Source organism: Neoarius graeffei, chromosome 9 (assembly GCF_027579695.1).
Source record: "Neoarius graeffei isolate fNeoGra1 chromosome 9, fNeoGra1.pri, whole genome shotgun sequence".
In the NCBI taxonomy this organism is placed as follows: domain Eukaryota; kingdom Metazoa; phylum Chordata; class Actinopteri; order Siluriformes; family Ariidae; genus Neoarius; species Neoarius graeffei.
Window position 1 is genome coordinate 843188 of NC_083577.1, and position 14013 is coordinate 857200.

At 43.0% G+C, this 14013-nt stretch overlaps 1 pseudogene; it reads right to left on the reverse strand.

Annotated features, from left to right (window-relative positions):
• Positions 1-14013, reverse strand: part of LOC132891409 (thioredoxin domain-containing protein 6-like) — a 148295-nt pseudogene that overhangs the window by 119345 nt on the left and 14937 nt on the right.

A 14013-nucleotide genomic window follows, 5' to 3' on the forward strand; every position in this document is an offset into this window, starting at 1 on the left:
TTAGTTAGCGGGACTGCAGCTTATCACCTCTCCCGCCCGCTCCTGCATTGTGCACTCCCCCTCCTGCCCGCGCCCACAATGAGCTTTCAAAATTTGTCCCACGCCACACTACTTTGCGTAGGGTCCCGTGGGTTCCGCGGGACTCCCACGGGAGTGCAGGGCTCTAGATTGATGTGAAGAGGGTATCAGATAGAGTGATAGGCATGAAGTTGGAGATTCAAGGAGTGGTAATCAGTGTTGTGTGTGTGCGTATGCCCCACAGGTTGGATGTGAGAATGAAGAGAAAGAGTCGTTCTGGGAAAATATGGATAAAGTGGTAGAAGGTATACCGAGGGAGGAGTGCGTGCTGATAAGAGCAGATTTCAATGAACATGTTGGCAAAGGAAACGGAGGAAATGAGGACATGATGGGCAGATATGGTGTAAGAGAGAGCAATGTGGAAGGGCAAATGGTGGTTGATTTTTCAAAGAGGATGAATTTGGCAATAGTCAATACATACTTCGAGAAGAAAGAGCAGCACAGGGTGACATTTAAGAGTGGAGGAAGATCTACACAGGTAGACTACATACTCTGCAGGAGGGGCAACCTGAAGGAGATTGGAGACTGTAAAGTGATGACAGGGGAGAGTGTAGCTAGACAACATAGAGTGGTCATGTGCAGGATGAGTTTGAAAATGAAAAAGAGGAAGCGTGAAATAGTGTAGCCATAGATTAAGTGGTGGAAACTAAAAGAGGTAGAACATCAGAAGGAGTTTAGGGAAGAAATGAGACAAGCATTGAGTGGTAATGGAAGTCTGCCAGAAGATTGGGATACTACTGCTATATTAGTAAGAGAGGCAGCAAAGAAGGTGCTAGGGTGGTCATCGGGAAGGAGGAAGGAAGACAAGGAGACATTGTGGTGGAACAAAGAAGTGCAGGAAATTCTAAAAAAGAAGAGGCTAGCAAAGAAGAATTGGGATGATCAGAGAGATGAGGAAAGCAGGTGGTTATACAGAGAGTAGAGACAGAAGGCAAAAACAGCGGTAGCGAAGGCAAAAGCAGATGCATACCAGGAGTTGTATGAAAGACTAGAGACCAAAGAAGGAGAGAAAGATCTGTACAGACTAGCTAGGCAGAGAAACAGGGAAGCGAGGGATGTACAGCAGGTAAGAGTGATGAAAGATGTAAATGGAAATGTGCTGACAAACAAAGAGAATGTATTAAGAAGGTGGAAAGAGTACTTTGATGATTTATTAAATGAGGAGAATCCAAGAAAGAAAAGGTCAGATTTGTTGGAGACAGCAAATCAGGAAGCAGAGTTGGTTAGTAAGGATGAGGTGAGGGCAGCCATGAAAAGAATGAAGACTGGGGAAGCAGTAGGACCAGATGGTGTCCCAATTGAGGCTTGGAGATGTTTGGGTGAGATGGCTGTGGAGTTCCTAACGAGATTGTTTAATAAGATCCTAGAGAATGAGAAAATGCCAGATGAATGCAGACAGAGTGTGCTAGTCCCAACATACAAGAATAAGGGAGATGTACAGAGCTGCAGTAATTACAGAGGTATAAAATTGATGAGCCATACCATGAAGTTATGGGAAAGGGTGTTGGAGGTGAGATTGAGAAGAGAGGTAGCAATCTGTGAACAGCAGTATGGGTTTATGCCAAGGAAGAGCACGTCGGATGCAATTTTTGCTTTAAGAATGTTAATGGAGAAGTACAGGGAAGGCCAGAGAAAGCTAGTGTGTGTTTGTAGACCTGGAGAAGGCATATGATAGAGTGCCGAGAGATGAGTTATAGTATTGTATGAGAAAGTGTGGAGTGAATGAGAAGTATATTAGAGTGGTGCAAGACATGTATGAGAACAGTGAAACAGCAGTGAGGTGTGCAGTTGGAACGACTGAATGGTTCAAGGTGAAGGTGGGACTCCATCAAGGATCTGCTTTGAGTCCTTTCTTGTTTGCCACAGTGATGGATAGCTTGACGGACGAAGTGAGGCAAGAGTCACCATGGAACATGATGTTTGCAGATGATATTGTGATATGTGGTGAAAGTAGAAAGGAGGTTGAGTTGGGTTTGGAGAGATGGAGGGATGCATTGGAATGAAGAGGAATGAAGATGAGCAGTAGCAAAACAGAATACATGTGCATCAATGAGAATGGGGATGAGAGTGTAGTGAAGATACAAGGAGTAGACGTAAAGAAAGTTGGTGAATTCAAGTACCTGGGGTCAACTGTGCAGGAAAATGGGGGCTGCAATATTGAGGTGAGAAAGAGAATGCAGGCAAGGTGGAGAAGTTGGAGAAGGATTTTGGGAGTCATTTGTGATAGGAAAGTCCCAGCAAAAGTGAAAGGTAAGATGTATAAGACAGTAGTGAGACCAGCTGTGATGGATGGATTGGAGACCGTACCCTTAACGAAGAGACAGGAGGCAAAGTTGGAGGTGGTGGAGTTGAGGATGTTAAGGTTTGCGATGGGCGTGGCAAGGTTGGACAGGACACATCAGAGGGACAGCACATGTGGAGAGCTTGGGAATGAAGCTAAGAGAGATGAGACTGAGATGGTATGGGCACATCCTGAGAAGAGATGCAGAGCATGTTGGAAGGAGAATGTTGAGGATGGAGCTGCCAGGCACACGAAAATGAGGAAGGCCAAAGAGGAGATACATGGATGTGGTGAGAGAGGACATGAAAGTGGCAGGTGTGGTAGAGAAGGATGCAGAAGACAGGGAGCAATGGAGACGAAAGATCCACTGTGGCAACCCGTAATCGGGAGCAGCCAAAAGAAGAAGAAGATTATTACCATTTTCGCTCCACAACTTATAAATTTGTCTTGTACCCATTGTTATAAGGAAAAAAAAAACTACTGTGGTACTCAATCTAAAATACTTAACGCTCCTTATGAAACAGCTTTTACAGCTCTGTGAAAATGCATGAACGCAATGCATGATGGTATATATTGCTTGGTTAGTGACCATCAGTTGTACACTACTTTTCACGGTGCATTGTGGGATACTATGAGTCCACTATATAGAGTGTAATAATTCTCACTATACATTCGGACAGCACTACAAAATGGCAAGCTCACTATATAGTCCACTGTATAATAAGTGATTTCGGACACAGCAGTGGATATCATGGAGCGATCTGAAAACTAATGAATGGCTTTGAATTTTGCACTTTAGAACAAAACTTTTATTAGAATTCACAGACTTAGAGTTGAGGAAAGGAAAACAAAGAAAAGAAAAGTACTCCAAGGAAGGAACATCTCATCTCATCATCTCTAGCCGCTTTATCCTTCTACAGGGTCGCAGGCAAGCTGGAGCCTATCCCAGCTGACTACAGGCGAAAGGCAGGGTACACCCTGGACAAGTCACCAGGTCATCACAGGGCTGACACATAGACACAGACAACCATTCACACTCACAGTCAATTTAGAGTCACCAGTTAACCTAACCTGCATGTCTTTGGACTGTGGGGGAAACCGGAGCACCCGGAGGAAACCCACGTGGACACGGGGAGAACATGCAAACTCCGCACAGAAAGGCCCTCGCCGGCCATGGGGCTTGAACCCAGGACCTTCTTGCTGTGAGGCGACAGCGCTAACCACTACACCACCGTGCCGCCCAGGAAGGAACATTTTATTTATTTTTTATTGTAATTTTTTTCATACTTCTCAAATCATAGTCACCCTTTGGGCAATCAAACCTCAACTTTTAGTCACCCTGGTCAGTTTTTAGTCGCCACTGGCGACCGTGCAACCACTAAGTTTCAACCCTGGAGGAACCAGACTCAAAAGGGAACCTATCCTCATTTGGGTGATAACAGATAGACATCAACTCTGACTGTTATAAAGCACCAATAGTGGAGACTTCTTCCAAAAATCTTAAATCAAAATCTCCTCTCACACACACACACACACACGCACACAAAAAATTCACCACATCAACAATTACATGTTTTAGAACATGAGAATAAGTGCAATTATATACTGTATAAACTTGTGATTTACCTGGCAGCTAGCACTATCATCAGAGCTGCTGTGATAGAAAATTAATCAACACTTTACCACCATCAGATTGATGAATCCAGCAGTACGGTGGTATAAATTGCTATATTATACTGAGCATATACCTTCATAATAATCTCATCTGTCTTCCTATGTGCAACAATATCTGGCTCACTGATTCCCCCTGTGTAAGCCCTGTTAGTAGGCACTAAAGGGAGAAAGGGCAAACTAATGGTTATTACTTAACATTGGTACATATTGTTAAAGGGATAGTTCGGGATTTTTGACATGAATCTGTATGGCATCCCCATTGATAGTGTCGTGCAAACACACTGACCTTACCCCTGACAGCATCCTGTGAGTCCAGTTCTTGTCCAGTTTTGGTCCAGACGAAAGTAGTCCGGCAAGTTTGTTGGGGTCACGAAAGTAAAACGTTTTTCGTCTCAAAACAGTATGTGTTCAAAAGAGTGATATATTTGCATCACAAAACCGTTGTCAAATAAAAAGTCAGACCTCGAAATCGCTTGGTGCTATTTTCTCTCCCTTCTTATCCCTGCGCGCTGCCGGCTTCATCCAGCTGCGGCTCCAGCTTCAAGGATAAGCTGGAGCCGCATAAGTAGGAGTCCCGGCGGGTGGTTTGTATTCGATTCGTTTATATCCCGACCTTGTCAGCTGTCAGATTTATGTTCATGGACCCGGTAAGCTGGTAAATAATATTTATTATTTTTTTCTTTACCAAATTCTAACAGAAAACAAGAGCGCCCGAAAGGGAAAACCGAGCCGCCTCACGGCTGTAATGCAAATTGCTTTCCTCCTCAGTATACAAGTGTGCTTCCATGGCAGGGAAAAAGAAACTACCACTGCTGCCTATGTAGTGCCCTATTTATACAAATAGGAGTCATTCAGGATTCAGCCATGACACGGAGCAAAAACATGGCTGAATCCTGAATGACTCCTATTTGTATAAATAGGGCACTACATAGGCAGCAGTGGTAGTTTCTTTTTCCCTGCCATGGAAGCACACTTGTATACTGAGGAGGAAAGCAATTTGCATTACAGCCGTGAGGCGGCTCGGTTTTCCCTTTAGGGCGCTCTCGTTTTCTGTTAGAATTTGGTAAAGAAAAAAAATATATATTATTTACCAGCTTACCGGGTCCATGAACATAAATGTGACAGCTGACAAGGTCGGGATATAAACGAATCGAATACAAACCACCCGCCGGGACTCCTACTTATGCGGCTCCAGCTTATCCTTGAAGCTGGAGCCGCAGCTGGATGAAGCCGGCAGCGCGTAGTGATAAGAAGGGAGAGAAAATAGTGCCAAGCGATTTCGAGGTCTGACTTTTTATTTGACAACGGTTTTGTGATGCAAATATATCACTCTTTTGAACACATACTGTTTTGAGACGAAAAACGTTTTACTTTCGTGACCCCAACAAACTTGCCGGACTACTTTCGTCTGGACCAAAACTGGACAAGAACTGGACTCACAGGATGCTGTCAGGGGTAAGGTCAGTGTGTTTGCACGACACTATCGATGGGGATGCCATACAGATTCATGTCAAAAATCCCGAACTATCCCTTTAAAGTGGTACTACTTCAGAATGTGTAATTACCAAGAATGTCTTCAGAATGTTGATGAGCTTCTGCTTCCTCCTGCACTTTTCCTTCATCAATCAATCCATGATTCTCCATCTGAGACAATATATAAAAAATAATAATGAAACAAAGACTAAATCTTTTCAACCTAATTGGATATGAAAAATGAAACCAGACAACTGTTTGACATATGGAGTATGATACTGGATGGTAACTCTACAGTAGTGATGTAAAGTGAGAGCACTGGTTCATTGCTGTTCCCCAGGCACCCAGCAGAGTCACACCATGATAAATGTGGTGGTGTTGTTTCTGATGCATGGCATGCGGCATCAAAGAAATAAATAAATAAGTATTGTAACTGTGATGTGAATCTCATTATTGGTCTCACTGTCACAAAACAATGCAGTGATTTACTGAGGTGAAATACACGACAAAAGAAAAAAAATATATATATACGGTGGTGTAGTGGTTAGCGCTGTCGCCTCCCAGCAAGAAGGTCTGGGTTTGAGCCCCATGGCCTTTCTGTGTGGAGTTTGCATGTTCTCCCCGTGTCCGCGTGGGTTTCCTCCGAGTGCTCCAGTTTCCCCCAGAGACATGCAGGTTAGGTTAACTGGTGACTCTAAATTGACCGTAGGTGTGAATGGTTGTCTATGTGTCAGCCCTGTGATGACCTGGCGACTTGTCCAGGGTATACCCCGCCTTTCGCCCTTAGTCAGCTGGGATAGGCTCCAGCTTGCCTGCGACCCTGTAGAACAGGATAAAGCGGCTACAGATAATGAGATGAGATGAGATGAGATATATGTTGGTGTAGTGGTTAGTGCTGTCGCCTCCCAGCAAGAAGGTCTGGGTTTGAGCCCCATGGCCTTTCTGTGTGGAGTTTGCATGTTCTCCCCGTGTCCGCGTGGGTTTCCTCCGAGTGCTCCAGTTTCCCCCAGAGACATGCAGGTTAGGTTAACTGGTGACTCTAAATTGACCGTAGGTGTGAATGGTTGTCTATGTGTCAGCCCTGTGGTGACCTGGGGACTTGTCCAGGGTATACCTCGCCTTTCGCCCTTAGTCAGCTGGGATAGGCTCCAGCTTGCCTGCGACTGTGTAGAACAGGATAAAGCAGCTAGAGATGATGAGAAGAATTATTATTATTATTGCATTTTTCACAAACTGCTCCTATCATTTCACCGGTTTGTTTACATTCTAAGTGGAAATGATTTTGTCGGACGTTTTGTATAAAGTTTTTATTTATTGAATTTGCAAAAAATAAAAGTGCTCTGTTTCTCAAAATCCAGTGAATGTGGATAGAATAAAACAGTTATTCCACTCAATCTCGTTGTACATGGATTATCGACAACTGTGCTACGTACCTCACCGGCTATTATCAGCTCATGTATGACTCGATTTCATGGAATAACTTCATTTTATATATGCTCCAGTGATGGAAATTTGGATCACTGTATATATATATATATATATATATATATATATATATATATATATATACAGTGGGGCAAAAAAGTATTTAGTCAGCCACCAATTGTGCAAGTTCTCCCACTTAAAAAGATGATCGAGGCCTGTAATTTTCATCATAGGTACACTTCAACTATGAGAGACAGAATGGGGGGAAAGAATCCAGGAAATCACATTGTAGGTTTTTTAATGAATTAATTGGTAAATTCCTCAGTAAAATAAGTATTTGGTCACCTACAAACAAGCAAGATTTCTGGCTCTCACAGACCTGTAACTTCTTCTTTAAGAGGCTCCTCTGTCCTTCACTCGTTACCTGTATTAATGGCACCTGTTTGAACTTGTTATCAGTATAAAAGACACCTGTCCACAACCTCAAACAGTCACACTCCAAACTCCACTATGGCCAAGACCAAAGAGCTGTCAAAGGACACCAGAAACAAAATTGTAGACCTGCACCAGGCTGGGAAGACTGAATCTGCAATAGGTAAGCAGCTTGGTGTGAAGAAATCAACTGTGGGAGCAATTATTAGAAAATGGAAGACATACAAGACCACTGATAATCTCCCTCGATCTGGGGCTCCATGCAAGATCTCACCCCATGGGGCCAAATGATCACAAGAACGGTGAGCAAAAATCCCAGAACCACATGGGGGGACCTAGTGAATGACCTGCAGAGAGCTGGGACCAAAATAACAAAGGCTACCATCAGTAACACACTATGCCGGCAGGGACTCAAATCCTGCAGTGCCCCCTGCTTAAGCCAGTACATGTCCAGACCCATCTGAAATTTGCTAGAGAGCATTTGGATGATCCAGAAGAGGATTGGGAGAATGTCATATGGTCAGATGAAACCAAAATAGAACTTTTTGGTAAAAACTCAACTTGCTGTGTTTGGAGGAGAAAGAATGCTGAGTTGCATCCAAAGAACACCATACCTACTGTGGAGCATGGGGGTGGAAACATCATGCTTTGGGGCTGTTTTTCTGCAAAGGGACCAGGACGACTGATCCATGTAAAGGAAAGGATGAATGGGGCCATGTATCATGAGATTTTGAGTGAAAACCTCCTTCCATCAACAAGGGCATTGAAGATGAAACGTGGCTGGGTCTTTCAGCATGACAGGGATCCCAAACACACCGCCTAGGCAACGAAGGAGTGGCTTCGTAAGAAGCATTTCAAGGTCCTGGAGTGGCCTAGCCAGTCTCCAGATCTCAACCCCATAGAAAATCTTTGGAGGGAGTTGAAAGTCCATGTTGCCCAGTGACAGCCCCAAAACATCACTGCTCTAGAGGAGATATGCATGGAGGAATGGGCCAAAATACCAGCAACAGTGTGTGAAAAGCTTGTGAAGACTTACAGAAAACGTTTGACCTCTGTCATTGCCAATAAACAGTATATAACAAAGTATTGAGATGAACTTTTGTTATTGACCAAATACTTATTTTCCACCATAATTTGAAAATAAATTCTTTAAAAATCAGACAATGTGATTTTCTGAATTTTTTTCTCATTTTGTCTCTCATAGTTGAAGTGTACCTATGATGAAAATTACAGGCCTCTCTCATCTTTTTAAGTGGGAGAACTTGCACAATTGGTGACTGACTAAATACTTTTTTGCCCCACTGATATATATATATATATATATATATATATATATATATATATATATATATATATATATATATATATAAAATCTCCTTCTCACCCCCAGCGGGGGGGTGGTATCCATGTCATCCTCAAGCTCGGGTCCTCTACCAGAGGCCTGGGAGTTTGAGGGTTCTGCGCAGTATCTTTGATGTTCCTAGGACTGCGCTCTTCTGGACTGAGGCTTCAGATGTTGTTCCTGGGATTTGCTGGAGCCACTCTCCCAGTTTGGGGGTTACTGCCCCAAGTGCCCCCACTACCACGGGGACCACGCAACCCTTGACCTTCCACATCCATTCCAGCTGCTCTTTCAACCCTTGATACTTCTCAAGTTTCTCATGTTCTTTCTTCCTGATGTTGGCGTCAGCTGGGATCGCCACATCTATCACCACCACCCTCTTCTGCTCTTTGTCCACCACCACTATGTCCGGTTGGTTAGCCAGGATCTGTTTGTCAGTCTGGAAGATGAAGTCCCACAGAACCTTGGCCCTATTGTTCTCAGCCACCTTCTGTGGTATGGCCCATTGGGACTTGGGTACTTCTATTCCATACTGGTTGCAGATGTTCCTGTATACTATCCCAGCCACTTGGTTGTGCCTTTCCATGTACGCTGATCCAGCTAGCATCTTACACCCTGCTACTATGTGCTGGACTGTTTCAGGGGCTTCTTTGCACAGTCTGCATCTTGGGTCTGATCTACTCTGGTAGATCCTGGCCTCTATGGCTCTTGTGCTTATGGCCTGTTCTTGTGCTGCCATGATTAGTGCCTCTGTGCTGTCTGTCAGTCCTGCATTATCCAGCCACTGGTAGGATTTCTTGATATCAGCCACTTCCTCTATCTGACGGTGGTACATGCCATGTAGGGGTTTGTCTCTCCAGGTTGTCTGTTCCTCCTCCTCCTCTGCACTCTCATCAGGGTTCTGCTGCCTGAGACATTCACTTAGCAGTTCATCCTTTGGGGCCATCTTTCTGATGTATTCTCGGATTTTTGATGTTTCATCCTGGACCGTGGTCTTGATGCTCACTAGCCCTCAGCCTCCCTCTTTCCACTTAGTGTATAGTCTCAGGGTGCTGGACTTGGGGTGGAACCCTCCATGCATGGTGAGGAGCTTTCTAGTCTTGATATCTGTGGCTTCTATCTCCTCCTTTGGCCAGTTTATGATACCAGCGGGGTATCTGATGACTGGTAGTGCATACATGTTGATGGCTCGGACCTTGTTCTTACCATTCAGCTGACTTTTCAGGACCTGCCTTACTCTCTGGAGGTATTTGGCTGTGGTTGACTTCCTTGTGGCTTCTTCATGGTTTCCATTAGCCTGTGGGATGCCAAGGTACTTGTAGCTGTCTTGGATATCACCTATGTTGCCCTCTGGTAGGTCAATCCCCTCAGTCCGGATCATCTTGCCTCTCTTTGAGACCATCCGGCCACACTTGTCCAATCCGAATGACATCCCTATGTCATCGCTGTAGATCCGGGTGGTGTGGATCAGCGAGTCTATTTCTCGCTCGTTCCTGGCATACAGCTTGATGTCATCCATGTAGAGCAGGTGGCTGATTGTTGCCCCACTATGGAATCGGTACCCGTAGCCGCTCTTCGTGATGATCCGACTGAGGGGGTTCAGGCCTATGCAGAACAGCAGTGGTGATAGCGCATCTCCTTGGTATATGCCGCACTTGATGTTGACTTGGGCAGTGGGTTTTGAGTTGGCCTCTAGGGTTGTCTTCCACATTTCCATTGAGTTCTGGATGAAGGTCCTTAGGTTCCTGTTGATCTTATACAGTTCCAGACATTCCAGTATCCATGTGTGTGGCATTGAGTCGTAGGCTTTCTTGTAGTCAATCCAGGCAGTACACAGGTTGGTCTGTCTCTTCTTACAGTCTCAGGCAACTGTTCTATCGACCAGTAGCTGGTGCTTGGCTCCTCTGGTGTTACTGCCAATCCCTTTCTGTGCCTCGCTCATGTATTGAGCCACATGCTTACTCATTTTTGCCGCAATGATGCCTGACAGGGCCTTCCATGTTGTGCAGAGACAGGTAATTGGCCAGTAGATGGATGGGATGGGTCCCTTCTGGGGATCCTTCATGATTAGGACTGTCCTGCCTTGGGTTAGCCATTCTGGGTGGGTTCCATCCCTCAGCAGCTGGTTCATCTGTGCTGCTAGGCGTTCATGGAGTGCAGTTAGCTTCTTCAGCCAGTACGTATGGATCATATCGGGGCCTGGTGCTGTCCAGCTCTTCATCTTTGACACTCTTTCTTGGACGTCTGCCATTGAGATGGTTACTGGTTCTTGTTCTGGGAGGTTGCTGTGGTCAGCTCTTAGGTCCACTAACCATTGGGCATCGGTGTTGTGTGATGCCTTTCTTTCCCATATGTCTTTCCAGTATTTTTCCACCTCAGCTCTTGGTGGGTCTGACCGGTTGTTGTTCCCCTGCCACTGAGAGTACACCTTGGCTGGTTCAGTGGAGAACAGCTTGTTTATTCTTCTGGCCTCTCCCTCCTTGGTGTATCTCTTCAACCGGGTGGCCAGAGCTGTTAGTCGCTGTTTGGCAGTTTCGAGTGCCTCTGGTATGGAGAGTGAGTTGTACTTCCTGGGTGCCCCTTTATTCACCATGTTCCCTTTTATATATATATATATATATATATATATATATATATATATACATCACTGGAGCAATACAGTAAAAGTAATTCGAATGTACAGTCAGATCCATATAGCAAAGCAAATTTTAATCCCAAATTGGCAGAAATTAATCACAAATTCTTCACTCTGAAAAAGTAGTCCCATCTCTGAAAGAACAACTTCTATAGATTTAGGGCTACAAAAGTGTGTTTCACACTAAAATCCTGCCAATAACCTACTGTCTTTTTCACACTTTTATGAAAAAAAAGATTTTATTCATAAAATATGTTCCATATGGTTGCCATTGTTTTCAAAATGTGTTGTTTTTAGAATGCACCACTGCCACTCTTGGCGAACATGCATTAACACATCTGGTATTATGCTTGTAATGGCATTTTGAACATGTCTGTCGATGATTTATGTCTCAGATCTTTTCCTGATACTCCATGGATTTCAAGTGCCCCCAAAGGTAAAAATCAAGGGGGGTGAGATCTTATTTCAGTTTGTTCTTCTCTTAACAATTGCATCCTTCAAGTTTATCTGAAAAATCAAAATAAGCATGTTCCTCCTATATTTGGAAACTTATGGCCCACCTTGTACATGCACCATACATTGAGGTTCTTTTACTTTACATATCCCAACAGTTTAGAAAACTGGGATCAACCATGATATAATATAATACAATACTTCTGAACCAAAGAGGGTTAAAGGACTTGCTCAGGGGTCCAACAGTGGCAGCTTAGCAGTGTTGAGATTTTGAACTCACAGCTTTTTGATCAATAGACTCATTAGAACATTAGAAGTTAAATGGTTTTCTATGCAGGGATGTGTTGAAATTATTGCCTGTGTGGGGGTGTCGTGGCTCAGGTGGATAAGGCGCCATACCATAAATCCGGGGACCTGGGTTCAATTCCGACCTGAGGTCATTTCCTGATCCTTCCCTGTCTCTCTCTCTCCTGCTCATTTCCTGTCTCTACACTGTCCTATCCAATAAAGGTGAAAAAAGCCCAAAAAAATCTTTAAAAAAGAAATTATTGTCTGTGCTAATCATACATACAGAGGATATACTTAGAAATCGGAGAACCTTTTACAGTTTCAAGTGTAAACCATGTCAACTAAACAGCATGAAGAGTAATTGTGGAACTGTCAATAGTGGGAAGAACTCTGAGAACCTGGGCTACAGTTCTGAGTGGCTTCTTCTTTGTGCCAGATATACAGCCCTGTTATGCTCAAAGGATCTTGGGAAGGAGTTGTTCTGTATTAGCGAGGAGACAGGAAGTTAATGGGTGTGGAACCTTTGTCACTAGTGATAGAAGAGGCAAATGGAAATTTATAGGAAGTTAACTAGGAAGAAAGTGGTGCATTAAGCATGTTCTTTCTCCCAAATATCATTTAATTCACAACTCTTTTAAGTGTGTAATATCATGAAGCTCAGGATGCATGTGGGATGAACATTGAAGTATCGTGGAACTCACCGCAATTTGCTTAACGTCCTGCTCAAGCACCATTTTCTCTTTGGCCAGTTCCTCCACTATTATTTTCTGCAGGAGAGGAGGATTCGGCCCTCGCACCACAGCCACAAGCTCCTCACCCTGCACACACTGGAAAGGAAAAAAAACAGCTCACATGTAGTATTAAAAAAAAAAATCAGCCTTGTTTATTTAAATGAATGAAGTGTGTGATAATATTTAAATTGTTTAACATTATGTATACTCCCTTTGGCTAAGGACTACCTGTGTGTGTGTGTGTGTGTGTGTGTGTGTGTGTGTGTGTGTGTGTGTGTGTGTGTAAACTATAAGCAAAGACTCATCCAGGTCTCTCTTCTTACATTGTCTTGTAGGAGTAAGTCACAGAGACTGGACTGTTTAAATATGAAAAACTTCCCAACATTTATCCACAGAACTAGTGAGAAATGAAAGACTGAAAATCTTTCTTCATTGACTTACAGCATAGAACAAGAAGATGGGCTCATATTTTCCTCTGTACTTGTCTAGTGCTTCAATGCTGTCAGCTTCTGCCTTGGGAGTTAAAAAGGCACATAATTCTAAATTTTGCACAAAATAGTGGCCAACTCAGCAGAAATAGTGAGGGATGTGCTTTTTTTGATTGATTGATTGATTGATTGATTGATTGATTGATTGATTGATTCTGAACAATAAAGAAGATATAAAAACAAAACAAAACAAAAACAATAAAAATAAATAAAAATTAAAAAATGCAATCATCAAAACATCATCATAAACAAACATAATAGCGTGGCCACAAGACAGTAACATAATAATGTTCGGAAAGGATTAGGAAGAAGTAAATAACTTATCAAATCCTAACCCTCTATACCACCGCTAATCAAACATCACTTTCCACCATAATAAACTATATATACAAAAGAAAACAAAATCAACAAAAAAAGAAAACATACCAACATACCAAGACATACCAACATGGTATAATATCGACCAAATCACATCAAATCATATATACAAATACTTATGTTATGCATATATACACACATACAATACATATATACAGTACATACATATACACATACCTATAACTATACACATCCATATGTACACAGACACCCATATCATAATTATGCATATTATGCTTATATATTATATACAATTATGCATATATATTATATACAATTATGCATATATATATATATATATATATATATATATACTAGTGCATCTCAAAAAATTA